Source organism: Callithrix jacchus, chromosome 15 (genome assembly GCF_049354715.1).
Source record: "Callithrix jacchus isolate 240 chromosome 15, calJac240_pri, whole genome shotgun sequence".
In the NCBI taxonomy this organism is placed as follows: Eukaryota; Metazoa; Chordata; class Mammalia; order Primates; family Cebidae; genus Callithrix; species Callithrix jacchus.
In genome coordinates, this window is record NC_133516.1 from 15,618,847 (window position 1) to 15,632,379 (window position 13,533).

Below are 13,533 nucleotides of genomic sequence, written 5' to 3' on the forward strand. Positions count from 1 at the left end.
TCCGGGTCCATGGAGCCTGTCTTTCTCCTCTGCAGCCTTTCAATCTCAGACTCTTTTTCTTTTAGCTCATCTTCCTCTGCTTACTCCTTAAGTATTAGTTTTCTCAGAGCTTCACCTGATTCTCATCTCAATGCCTTACCTGCTCTCCCAGAATGAGCTCATCCACTCCCAAGATTTTAGCCTCCATCTCTAGCTAATGATGATCTTACTCATCCCCTTTAAGCCTCGGGTCCATACATCCAACACATATGAGTGTCCACTTAGTGATTGCTCAGATTTTCAAATTTAACAGCCTCAAACTCAGGTCCCTGTCCCCTCCCCGTTCCACATCTGCTCTATTCCTGTAATGGTAGCTCAACTCTTTGACTCGGTCAAATAACCTGAAAACTCTGGAGTCATTCACGACCCCTCCCTCTTCCTTGCTGCCATATTTCCTGAGTCACCAGGTCTTGATTTCCTACATTCTCATTATATCTCAGATCCAGTCCTTCCTCTCTGTTCCCACTGTCGCTTCCATCTCTTCAGCACTGTCTCCTCTGACAAGCTTTTCTCATTCACAACTGTACCACTCAGAGTTCAACCAAATTTATCAGACTTATTATAGAGAATTGGCTCATGCAATTGTGTGGGCTGAATAAACAGTCCCTGTAAGGCTGTCTCTATATTTGATGCTGTAGCCTAAAGTCGATAGGGCAGGCGTTCAGAAAGAGAAGATGGATATGAAGAAGGGGGAATTGACAGCAGATCGGAACCCACAACCATGAGCTGAGACCCTGCAAGGATGGATCCACACACATTTGTTGCCCATGGCGTTGGTGATGAGGGTATCCTGCAGAAGCTGGGGCCTTCCATCGCTCCTACCTGGGATGATATTTCTGAGAACCAAGTTCCTAAAACCTTCAGCGATTCCCCAGTACTTTTAGTATCCTATGCAAATCATTACAGCACAGAAGACACTCAGGCTTTTAACTGACTGCCACTCTGGCCTTATATCTTGTCATTCCCTTGACATGCCTCTTCTCACCTCTTCCCCTCCACTTTCTAATTCTCTTTCTCTCTCTCTCTCTCTCTCTCTCTCTCTCTCTCTCACACACACACACACACACACACATAGGCACACACACACGTGCACATGCACACACATGTAATCTCAAGCCATAAAGAATTAACAGTAGAAAAAAATTTACCCATAATTTTTGGGGCCTGGTTTATTGAAAATTAACTATCTTAACTCCAGAAAAAAACACTTGAAGAATTATGTTGTTACCTGCTAAAACATACAGAAGGCAAGAATTGTCCCAAATTTTGCACTACAAGCCAGGTTTCTCAAATATCATGCGAGATTTCATTTTAAAGAGCGTTGCCCTGTTCTCATCAGGGAGATTGTCCTCCCTATTGTCACTGACCAGCCCTTGGCAGCCCCATGGTGTCTGTTATCTTCCATTTGAGCAAAGTATTCTTCAAGTGCTACAATGCAGAGGATTGAAAACTAGGCACTTATTTATTTATTATTTTGTTGAGACAGGGTCTCTCTTTGTCACCAGGCTGGAATGCAGTGACACAATCATGGCTTAATACAGCCTCGACATCCTGGCTCAAGTGATCCTCTTGCCTCAGCCTCCCTAGTAGCTGGGACTACAGGTGCATGCCATCATGCCTTGCCAATTTTTAATTTTTTTTTTTAAGAGATGGAGTCTTGCTATTTTGCCCAGGCTTATCTCAAACTCCTGGGCTCAAACAATCCTCCCAACTCAGCCTCACAAAGTGCTGGGATTACCAGCATGTGCTACTGTGCCTAGCCAGCTTTTTAATTTTTTTTATCCCCAACACCTAGCATAGTGCCTATCACAGAGCAGTTACTTCACTCACTGGAGAATAACTTACGACATTACTTGAAAGGGGGAACTTTCTTCTTACCCGTTAAAGTCCTCATCTGTCAGTCCATGGAGGAGCCCAGAAAGTCAAGCTTCATAACCTCTCTCTGCTTTTTTTTTTTTTGACAGTCTCACTCTGTTTGTCCAGGCTAAAGTATAGTGGCACAATTTCAGTTCAAAGCAACCTCTGCCTAACGGGTTCAAGTGATTTTCCTGCCCCAGCCTCCCAAGTTGGGACTACAGCTATGCACCACCATGCCTGGCTAATTTTTGTATTTTTAGTAGAGACGGGGTTTCACCCTATTGGCTGGGCTGGTTTCAAACTCCTGACCTCATGATCCGCCCACCTTGGCCTCCCAAAGTGCTGGGATTACAGGTGTGAGCCACCACACCCAGTCTCTCTGCCCTTTCAAGGTAAGCTTTTGTTTACTGTGCTTGGGACATTCAAAGGAAGATCATTGCCTAATGCTTTATACACTGCTGGTGTGAATGCTATTGTTATAATATTTCTGGAGAGCAATATGGCAAATTATTATAATTATAATTATTATTTTATTTTTTTCTTTTTTGAGACAAGGTCTTGCTCTGTCACCCAGGATGGGGTGCAGTAGCACAGTGATAGCTCACTAAGTGCTTGAACTCCTGGGCTCAGATGATTCTCCCACCTCAGCCTCTGAGTAGCTGGGAGCATAGGTGCATGCCATCAAGCCCAGCTAATTTTTAAATCTTTTTCTTATAGAAATGGGGTCTTGCTGTGTTGCTCAGGCTGGTCTTAAACTCCGGGGCTCAAGCAATCCACCCACCTTGGGCTCCCAAAGCACTGGCATGAGCCATTGTGCCAGGCCTAATGTGGCAAATTATATCAGAAGCTTTGACATTAAGAATTGCCCTTAACCCAGTAATTCCATTTTTAGGCTTTTGTACTAAGAAAATAATCAAGGATGTGAAGATTTACCCATAAGAATGTTAATTGCAACATCGTTTATAATAGCAGCAAATTGGAAGCTGCATGTCTATCAAAGACAATTGGCTTGAAAAACTGACTCACCTGTCAACAGGCTATCATGTAATAATTAAAAATTAAATTGCAGAAGTGGGTTTTTTATATGTCAAGATGCTCATGGTCTATTGTCAGATTTTAAAAGCAAGTATACTTACCATACAGTAAGTATACTACTGCCAGTATTTTTGTAGAAAAATCCATGTGATATAAGCATAGAAGAAAGTCTAGAAGGACATTCATCAACTATTAACCGTGTCGTCAAATGTTTTTATCTTTTTCTTTTTCTGAGATGGAGTCTTGCTCTATTGCCCAGGCTGGAGTGTAGTGGCACAATCTCGGCTCAGCACAACCTCTGCCTCCCTGGCTCAAGTGATCTTTCTGCCTCAGCCTCCTGAGTAGCTGGGACTACAGGGTGCACCACCACGCCTGGCTAATTTTTAGTAGAGATGGGGTTTCGCTATGTTGGCCAGGCTGGTCTTGAACTCCTGACCTTGTGATCCAACTGCCTTGGCCTCCCAAAATGCTGGTATTACAGGCATGAGTCACTGTGCCTGATCTGCTGTATATTTTTCTATAAGGCACATATCACTTTGGCAATATTCTTCTAATGAGAAAAAAGTTTAAGTAACTTGTAGTGAGTTCTCCAAGCCCTCCACTCAGCTGCATTCATAGTCATAAACACTTTTGGACCAAAAGAAAGAAGAAAACAACTAAGACTTACTATTGGGTGGGCATATATCACATATATGAACTCATTTAGTCCTCTAAATATGCATCTTGTCTCCATTTTTACTAATGAGAAAACTGAGTGCCAGAGAAATAAATGGTAGCTGTGCCTGAAGTCACACAGCGAGTGACAGATTTCATCTAGCAGGTCTACCCAGCTATAAGCTCCAGCCCTTTCTACTGCAGCCCACAGCAGAGGTCTCGCCTGAGAGCTCCCACCTCTGAGGCCATGGTTGGCACTAAGAAGGGTGAAAATTAAGTTCTCAGGGTCACTGTCCTCTGATGCAAGCCCACCAGAGGCCAGGGATCCTTGCATTAGCGGAAGTTGGGTTGAAGCTGCAGGGGTGTACATTGGCTTGTAGTTAATGAATAACAATGGATTTGCCTGAGTATTGACCCATGATGAACAAGAACAACCAATATCATGCACTCACTGAAAACATAAGGCCAGAGAGTCTTGGGCTCAACTCCTGGCTGGGTGTGTGATCTTAGGCGAGTAATTCAATTTCTCAGGATTTTGATTACAATATTTCAAGAAAGTAGGATTTGACCTAGTGACTTTTTAGGGACCCTTCAATCTCTTAACACTTTATGATTCTTTGATGAGTTGCAGATATCATGTAGTTTTCTCTTTATCCCTAAATACCTCAGGGTCTAACTTTCTCTTACATAATCACCGTATAGTCATCCGATTCACAGAATTTAACATGTACCCATTATTATATAATTTGCATTCCACATGTAAAATCTGCCAACTGTCCCATGGTATTCTTTACAAGAATTTTTCCTTCCTATCTCAAGATCCAATCCAGGATCAAACTGATTGCATGCTGCATGTAGATATGAAGTCTCCTCAGTCTCCTTTAGTCTAGGACAGTTCTCCAGCCTTTATCTCTCGTGAATTGACGTTTTAGAAGAGTACAGCTAATTGTCTTGCAGAATGTCCTTTAGTTGGGTTTGTCTGGTCTTTCCTCATTGTTCGTTTAGGTTACCTGTCCCCTCTAGAATACCATAAAAGCGAGGTTGTATGCTTCACACTGCACCGCATCAAGAAACACGTGGTATCTATCTGGCTTGTTATTGGTGATACTTATTTTGTTCATTTGGTTAAGGTGATGTCTTCCAGGTTCCTCTGGTATACAATAAAAATTTCTCCCTTTATGGTTATTAAGTGATCTGTGAGGAGATACTCAGAGACTATGCAGATAACCTCACCCATTTCAAATTTTTACTCCATAGTTTTAACATACATTGGTGATTCTTGCCTGAATTTGTTATTACAATGATGACTGCAAAATGGTGATTTTCTAACTATCATCTCTTCTATATTTAGCAATTGGCATTTTATTGTAAGTAAAATGTTTTCCTTCTTTCTTATTCAGTTGGTATCAGTATGGACCCATGGTTTGCTATTTTGTTCAGTGTATTGTAATTCACTACTATCGTTAATTATTTTGATGCTCAGATTGTCCTAGATTTCACAATGGATTCTCTTCAAGTGGTTTCTTTTTACATGGACTTATTCTTTGAGTCCTTCCTTACTTTCTGCAAAGGATCAACTTATACTCCCCCTTCTCCTGGAATCAGCCATTGCTTCAACAAAGAGCTTTGGTTGCTTTTAATGGGGAATAGGATTCAGAAAACAAGTTTTGATACTAGGTGGGCTTATTGGCACTGGAACGCCTTCTTGCTTGTAGCCCTTCTCAGTGGACAAAGTTGCGAAGAACAATAATTTCATTTGGGTCCATGTAAAATTATGACTTCATTCTGCTACCTCTAGTATCAATCTGAGATCCCAGAGTTTCTTGTCTTCTCTCATCCTTACTCTCTCTCACAGTGAGAGAGATTTGAAATCCTGGTTTTCAAGCAACAGTATGAATTTGCTCAAGATTACAATACACATAAATAGTTTTAAGACTCGCTATACCCATTCTATTGCGGAAAACAAACCTACTAAGTAGATTCCAAGATTTGTTTGCATTTCTTTTTTGTTGTTGTTCTTTAGACTGATGAAATATACAATTGTCCCTTGGTATCTATGGGGAATTGGTTCCAGGACCCCAAAGGATACCAAAATCTGGGAATGCTCAAATCCCTTATCTAAAACGACATAGTATTTGCATATAATCTATGACATCCTTCCATATATTTTAAATCATCTCTAGAGTACTTATAATATCTAATACAATGTGAATGCTATATAAGTAGTTTTTATACTATATTGCTTTTTAATTATTTGTATTCTTGTATTATTAAAAAAATTTTTTTTCCAAGTAGTTTCATTGGTTGAATCCAGGGATGTGGAACTCACAAATATGGAGGGTGATAGTAATCAAGGAACTGTGTCCAAAACTTACTTGGATTAGTTTTCTTTTTTCCCCTTTCATTATATCTAGTTTTCATTTGAAACACAGTTAGGCTCATTTGTTTCTGTTTGTATTTTAGTTTCCATTCCTCTATCTTTGTTCAATTGCTTTTGTTTTAACTATATAAAACATTAACATGATTCTAAAAGTCAAAATTAAAGAAGTACTCTGAGCATAGTACTGGAAATTTTGAGTAATTTTTTCTTTTCCTTATATTTAGAGTTCTCCTTTAATTATTACTAAATATATCTTCTTCCTTCAACAGGATTTGGTGAGACTGCCATTGAGCATACCTCCTCCTTGCTCCATTCAACTTTGGCTGTCCCCATATACTTTTTTGTTGTTGAGACAGAGTCTCACTCTGTCACCCAGCCTGGAGTGCAGTGGTATGATCTTGGCTCACTGTAACCTCTGCCTCCCAGACTTAAGCAATCCTCCCACCTCAGCCTCCCAAGTAGTTGGGACCACAGGCAAAGGCCACCACATCTGGTAATTTTAAAATTTGTGTAGAGAGGGGGTCTCCCTATATTTCCCAGGCTGGTCTCAAACTCCTGGGCTCAAGCAATCCTTTTGCCTCGGACTCCCAAAGTGCTGGAATTACAGGTGTGAGCCTCTGTGCCCAGCCCCCATATATATATATATATATATTTTTGAGACAGTCTCACTGTGTTGCCAGGCTGGAGTGCAGTGGCGTGATCTCATCTCACTGCAACCTCCGCCTCCTGGGTTCAAGCAATTCTCCTGCCTCAGCCTCCTGAGTAGCTGGGATTACAGGCACGTGCCACCACAACCAGCTAATTTTTTTGTATTTTTAGTAGAGGTGGGATTTTACCATGTTTGCCAGGCTGGTCTCTAACTCCTGACCTCGTGATTCACTCGCTCTGAAATTGTTGATGTTTTTATTTTTAAAATATGTATTTATTTTTTAAAATTTCAACTTTTGTTTTAGATACAGGAAGTACCTATGCAGGTTTGTCACATGGGTATACTCTACCTAGGTAATGAGCATAGTACCCAATAGGTAGTTTTTCAAACTGTACCCTCCCCCATCTTCCCTACTCTAGTAGTCCACAGTGTCTATGGTTCCCATGATTATGTCCATGTGTGCTCAATGTTTAGCTCACACTTGTAAGTGAGAACACGTGGCATTTGGTCTTCTGTTCCTGTGTTAATTCACTTAGAATTATGGCCCTCAGCTGCATCCATGTTATTGCAAAGGACAGGATTTCCTTCTTTTTTATGGATATGTAATATTCCATGGTGCATATGTACCACATTTTCTTTATCCAATCCACCACTGATGGGCACCTGGGATGTTTACATGTCTTTGCTACTGTGACTAGTGCTGTAGTGAACATATCAGTGTGTATGTCTTTTTGGTAGAATGATTTATTTTCCTTCGGGTACACACCCAGTAAAGGGATTGCTGGGTCAAATGGCAGCTCTGTTTTAAGTTCTTTGCCAAATCCCCAAGCTGCTTTCCATAGTGGCTGAACTAATTTACATTCCCACCAACAGTATATAAGCATTCCCTTTTCTCCACAGCCTCACCAGCATGTGTTGTTTTCTGACTTTTTAATAATAGTCATTATGACTGTCAGGAGATGGTATCTCAATGTGGTTTTGATTTGTATTTCTCTGATGATTAGTAATGATGAGTACGTTTTTAGGTTTTCATGTTTCTGCTTGTGTGTCTTCTTTGGAGAATAGTCTGCTCATATACTTTGCCCATTTTTTAGTAGGGTTGTTCACTTTTGTTTGTTGATTTACATTCCCTACAGATTCTGGATATTAGAATTTGCATATTTTGCATATTGTCATATGCACAGCTTGTGAATATTTTCTCCCTATCTGTAGGTTGTCTGTTTACTCTGTTGGTAGTTTCTTTTGCTGTGCAGAATCTCTTTAGTTTAATTAGGTTCCAGTTATCAGTTTTTGTTTTAGTTGTAATTGCTTTTGGGGACTTAGCCAAAAATCCTTTGCCAAGGCTGATGCTGAGAAGGGTATTTCCTAGGTTTTCTTCTAAGATGTTTTTTGTTTGCTTGTTTCTGTTTGTTTTTTTGAGATGGAGTCTTGCTCTCTCGCTCAAGCTGGAGTGCAGTGGCATGATCTTGGTTCAGTGCAAGCTCCACCTCCTGGGTTTAAGTGATTCTCCTGCCTCAGCCTCCCAGGTAGCTGGGATTATAGACGTGTGCCACCATACCCAGCTAATTTTTGTATTTTTAGTAGAGACAGGGTTTCACCATGTTGTCCAGGCTGTTCTCAAACTCCTGACCTAATGGGCTAATGGTCCGGGCACGGTGGCTCAAGCTTGTAATCCCAGCACTTTGGGAGGCTGAGGCGGGTGGATCATGAGGTCAAGAGATCGAGACCATCCTGGTCAACATGGTGAAACCCCATCTTTAGTAAAAACACAAAAAATTTGTTGGGCATGGTGGCACGTGCCTGTAGTCCCAGCTACCTGCAGAAGAATTGCCTCAACCCAGGAGGCGGAGGTTGCAGTGAGCCAAGATCGCGCCATTGCACTCCAGCCTCGGTAACAAGAGCGAAACTCCATCTCAAAAAAAAAAAAAAGATGCTAATGAGGCAATTTAAAAAGAGCCCAGATCTGTGCAAGATGCAAGGCAGCTCCTGAGAAAAAGATTGTACTGAATGAAAGCTTAGCCTTCTGCTCTGCCTCCAATTCAGGGTTCAGGGTGTATGCCTGGCACTGGAATCCAGCTAACTACCTGTATTGTTACCATATGTTCTGAAGTGATGATGCAGTCTGTTTGCATGATATAAAAGGACAATCAGAGAGGAAGAATTCGTCAGCATTTGTCCAGCCCTGCTGGAGAGATGCTAGAAGAGGCATCTGTCTCCAGTGTGAATTAACAAACTGGCTTCTGGCTTATACATCAGTTGTCTGTGTATAGGGTCAGTGTACTCACCACCAGGCCTGAGCAACTCTGGGTCCTCAGGAACCCTGAAGGTGTGACTGGCAAAGCTGAGACCCTGCCTTGGGGGCTGCTTCCCTGAGACTGCACCTACCACATCCTTGACATCTCTTTTCATAAACCAGCACAACTGTGAGTATGAGATATGGCTTGAAGATCCTAACTGTCCCCTTCTTATCTTTTAGAATTTCTTTGGCAAGGTACTAAGAGCAAACTGTATGCCAGGCACTTAGTGTATAAAATTCCACCTGGTTCTCACATCCATCCTGTGGATTAGCTGTAGCCTCAGAGAATGTGAGAAACCCATCCTTGGACGCAGCTGATGAGTGGTGGAGCTGAGATTTGAACTCCTGTGCTCTTAGCCATACTGCCATAGAAATTTGTGGAGGAAATTCCACTTTTGAGGCTATAAGGGAGATTTGCCCTGATAATATTTTCGATTCTGAAAAGTGTTCTCTAAACATTTTGATGTTTTCCATACCTTGTCCAAATATGGCTGATAAAAGTAAGAGGGAGAGGGAGATTCCAAACATAGGATACTTCAGGTAGGAGTCAAGGGCAGACTGCCAAAAGGTAGCCCTGAGGTTAGCAGGTGGGTTGGGAGCAGCAAATACTATCCCAATGACAGAGGAGACAGCGGCAAAAGTTGGAAGGACAGTGGAAAGTAAACAATGTGATTCACAGTTTTCACCTTTACGGCTCCTGCAGCAAAAGTGAACAATCTGTTAGATACGCTCCCTGCCTTTGCGCCTCAGCCATACTCTGTTCTTCCTTCAAGCACCAGAGTGAATGTTATCCTCTCTAGGAAGCCTGTCCTGACTTCCCCAGCAGAACTAGTTTCTCCCCCGGTACATTCCTAATATCCACTCCTTGAGGTCCAGAGCCATGCCTTCTTCTCCAAAGCCATATAGGTTAGAGGCAAACCCTGGCTGTAAGACCTCAGGCAGGCAATTTAACCTTTCTGTTCCTCAGTTTCCTTATCTATACAATAGGAATAATATTGGTACCTACACGCCTTGCTTGGTCATGGGCTTACATGAGAGAAGAAACACAGAGTGTTTAGCACAGGACTGGGCACACACCGAGACTTATCAATGTCATATAGAGTGCTGGGCTTTAGCAGTCGATGGAGTAGATATTCATTCAGTATTTGTGGAAGGAAGAAAAGATAAAAGGAGGAAAGGGAAGAGAGGGAGAAACATACCAACTAGCTGCAGAGACCACTACGAACCAAGCAGAACTCACCTGGTATTTTGAAGCCATTGCTGCCGTACAGGTTTGCTAAGTACAAAGCCCCTCCCCTTAAGTCAAGACTTGGTATCTGGATTTCTAATTCTCCAGACACCTAATCTCGTGTGCTGTCTCTCTCAGCTCTGCAGCCAACAATGTCTCATCCATCTGACCTCTCCCTGTTCTAAAATCAGTGATTCTAAGTTGCTGCCCTGGATCACACCTGTGTCAGGAGGTGAGCAGACGAGGAAGCCCCCTTCCTCTCCCTCCCACTCAAGGAAAATCAGCTTTGTTTCACCTAACCTGGTTCACCTGGTGGTGCATCCATTCAAGTATGACCACTTCCCTGTTGCTGGACCAGAAAAAGACCACTGGCAAAGTTACATAGGAATCTGCTCAGTGGGAGACAAAGTGAGGACCACAGGGTGCAGTCACAGCACGGACCGCTGTCCTCGGACATTGTCTCTGGCCATCCTGTGTACCAGGGCTATGCTAAGCACCTTTGCACAGCTGTGATAAGCCCATATTGCAACCTCAGGAAATGGAGACTCCTGCTACCTTCCTTTTTACATGGGAGGGGCCTGAAACTCCCAAAAGCTAGTCCTGGGCTGTCTAATAATGTACTCATAAGCAACTCTTGAGCATCTTTTTCATTTTTTTGAGATGGAGTTTCACTCTCGTTCCCCAGGCTGGAGTGCAATGGCGCAAACTCGGCTCACCACAAACTCAGCCTCCTCGGTTCAAGCAATTCTCCCACCTCAGCCTCCTGAGTAGCTGGGATTACAGGCATGCACCACCATGCCTGGCTGATTTTTTTTGTATTTTTAGTAGAGACAGGTTTCTCCTTGTTGATCAGGCTGGTATTGAACTCCTGACCTCAGGTGATCTGCCCACCTTGGCTTCCCAAAGTGCTGGGATTATGGGTGTGAACCACCACGCCCTGCCCCCTTGAGCATCTTCAATGTGGCTAGTCCAAATTGGGGTATGCCACAGTGTGAAACAAAAAATGTAAACTGTCCCACTCATAATTTTCATATTAATCACATATTGAAATTATAATATTTTGGATTGATACGTTAAGCAAAACATTGTTAAAATTAATATCATCTGTTTCTTTTTACTTTTTGAATGTAGCTCCCAGAAATTTTATTTCCATTAGACAGCACTGTATTTGACAAAGCCTAGACTGCTCTATATCCACAGCCTTGCTCTTCACTCCTGTGCTAAAACTAAACTTCCATGCTGACACTAAAGTTGTTCCCAAATGCAATGGAAAGCAAACACCTGGGTTGGGCTTCTGGGGAAAGAGGAATTCTATCCTTCTCTTTCTACAGGCAGGTGCATCTGTGCATGTATGCATATGCTGGGAGTGCCATTGTTTTATGAATAAGGAAACAAAATGCTCTGTGGCACACTCAGTGTCACAGGCCCTCTTACCATGCAGTGGAAGAGGTGGAATTTAAACCCAAGACTGCCTGACACCGAAGGCTGACCTCTTCCCTTGCTTCCTCTCCCAGGACTCCCATACTCCACAGCCTAGGAGAAGGCCGGCTCAGGTTCTTTGAGACTGGGTTGAAACCCAGGTGCATAGGTGGTGGTGCACAAGTTCCATGTTATTGGATCTTTTTATCTGTTTGAGTCCTGCCTTTTTTTTTTTATTGCATTTTAGGTTTTGGGGTACATGTGCAGATCATGCAAGATAGTTGCATAGGTACACACATGGCAGTGTGTTTTGCTGCCATCTTCCCCTTCACCCACATTTGGCATTTCTCCCCAGGCTATCCCTCCCCTATTCCCCCCAGTAGACCCCAGTGTGTAGTACTCCCTTCCCTGTGTCCATGTGTTCTCTTTTTTCATCACCTGCCTATGAACAAGAATATGCGGTATTTCATTTTCTGTTCTTGTGTCAGTCTGCTGAGAACGATGTTCTCCAAATTCATCCATGTCCCTACAAAGGACACAAACTCATCATTTTTGATTGCTGCATAATATTCCATGGTGTGTATGTGCCACATTTTCCCAATCCAGTCTATCGTGGATGGGCATTTGGGTTGGTTCCGGGTCTTTGCTATTGTAAACAGTGCTGCCTGCCTTTTATTTTAGTTGCACTCATGGCCTTCAGCTATACAAGTCTAATACATTCCTCAGGCCCCAGACCATTCTCCTCCTCTTTGTTCTGTGTCACATCTTTCCCAGCCTCTTTCTGTACATAGCTCAGGCTCAATGAATGTTTGTCACCTCACTGGCTGAAGCCAAACCTTTGTCGTACCCCAGAATATGAATGTCTGGTTTCTGTACCCATTTTCCTAGTATTTTTCCTATTTGAAACCAATGCCCACAGCCCATGTATACAGAACTGGGATCTTTAGATTTGGGTTTGTAAATCAATCCTCAAAAACTATTTGCCTCCAGGAATTAATTAGGGCTGTGCCTCAGTCAGTTTTGTGTAATTATAACAGTATATCACAGACTGGGTAATTTATAATAAACAGAAATTGCTTTGGCTCATGGTTAATGGGGCTGGGAAGTCTAAGATCCAGGGGCTGTACCTGGTGAGAGCCTTCATGCTGCATCATAACATGGTGGAAGGCCTCACATGGGTGAGAGGAAGAGAAGAAGGAACCAAACACATCCTTTAATCAGGAACTTGCTTCCAGATAATGGCATAATCCATTCATGAGGGTGGAGCCCTCATGACCTAATCACCTATTAACGGTCCCACCTCTCAACGTCATTACATTGATATTAAGTTTCCAACAGGTGAACTTTGGGGACATATTTAAACTATAACAGACTATATCTTATTAATCTTAGAAATCTTATCAATCCTTGATTCCCCCAGAATCTTATTTCAGTTCCTGGCATTTGTGGAGTTGCTCAATAAGTGCTTGTTGAGTTACAAGTAACTATCAGGATTACCCAATAGCTACCACTGTGTACCAGCAAGCACACAGAGGGATGCAGCAGCTCCTAAACTTGATTAAACACGGACAGAGACAGGAGGGAGGAGAAGGGCTAGAGTAGGGAGAAAGTGAGGGGGTGGTTACTTACCTCATGGACTAGGACTTTATAAAATGCCTTCTGTGATAACCTCATCTAGAGGCTTCTTTCCCACTTTGTCTCTTTTCTCTCATGACAAACTACTGCTGATATGTGTTTTTTGTTGTTGTTGAAATAAAAAGTTTTTAAAAGATCATTGTCTTTTCTTAAACATAAGACCTAACACCATAAGAACCCTAGAAGAAAATCTAGACAAAACCATTCAGGACATAGGCACAGGCAAGGACTTCATGACTAAAACACCAAAAGCATTGGCAACAAAAGCCAAAATAGACAAATGGGACCTAATTAAACTCCAGAGCTTCTGTACAGCAAAAGAAATAATCATTAGAGAGAAC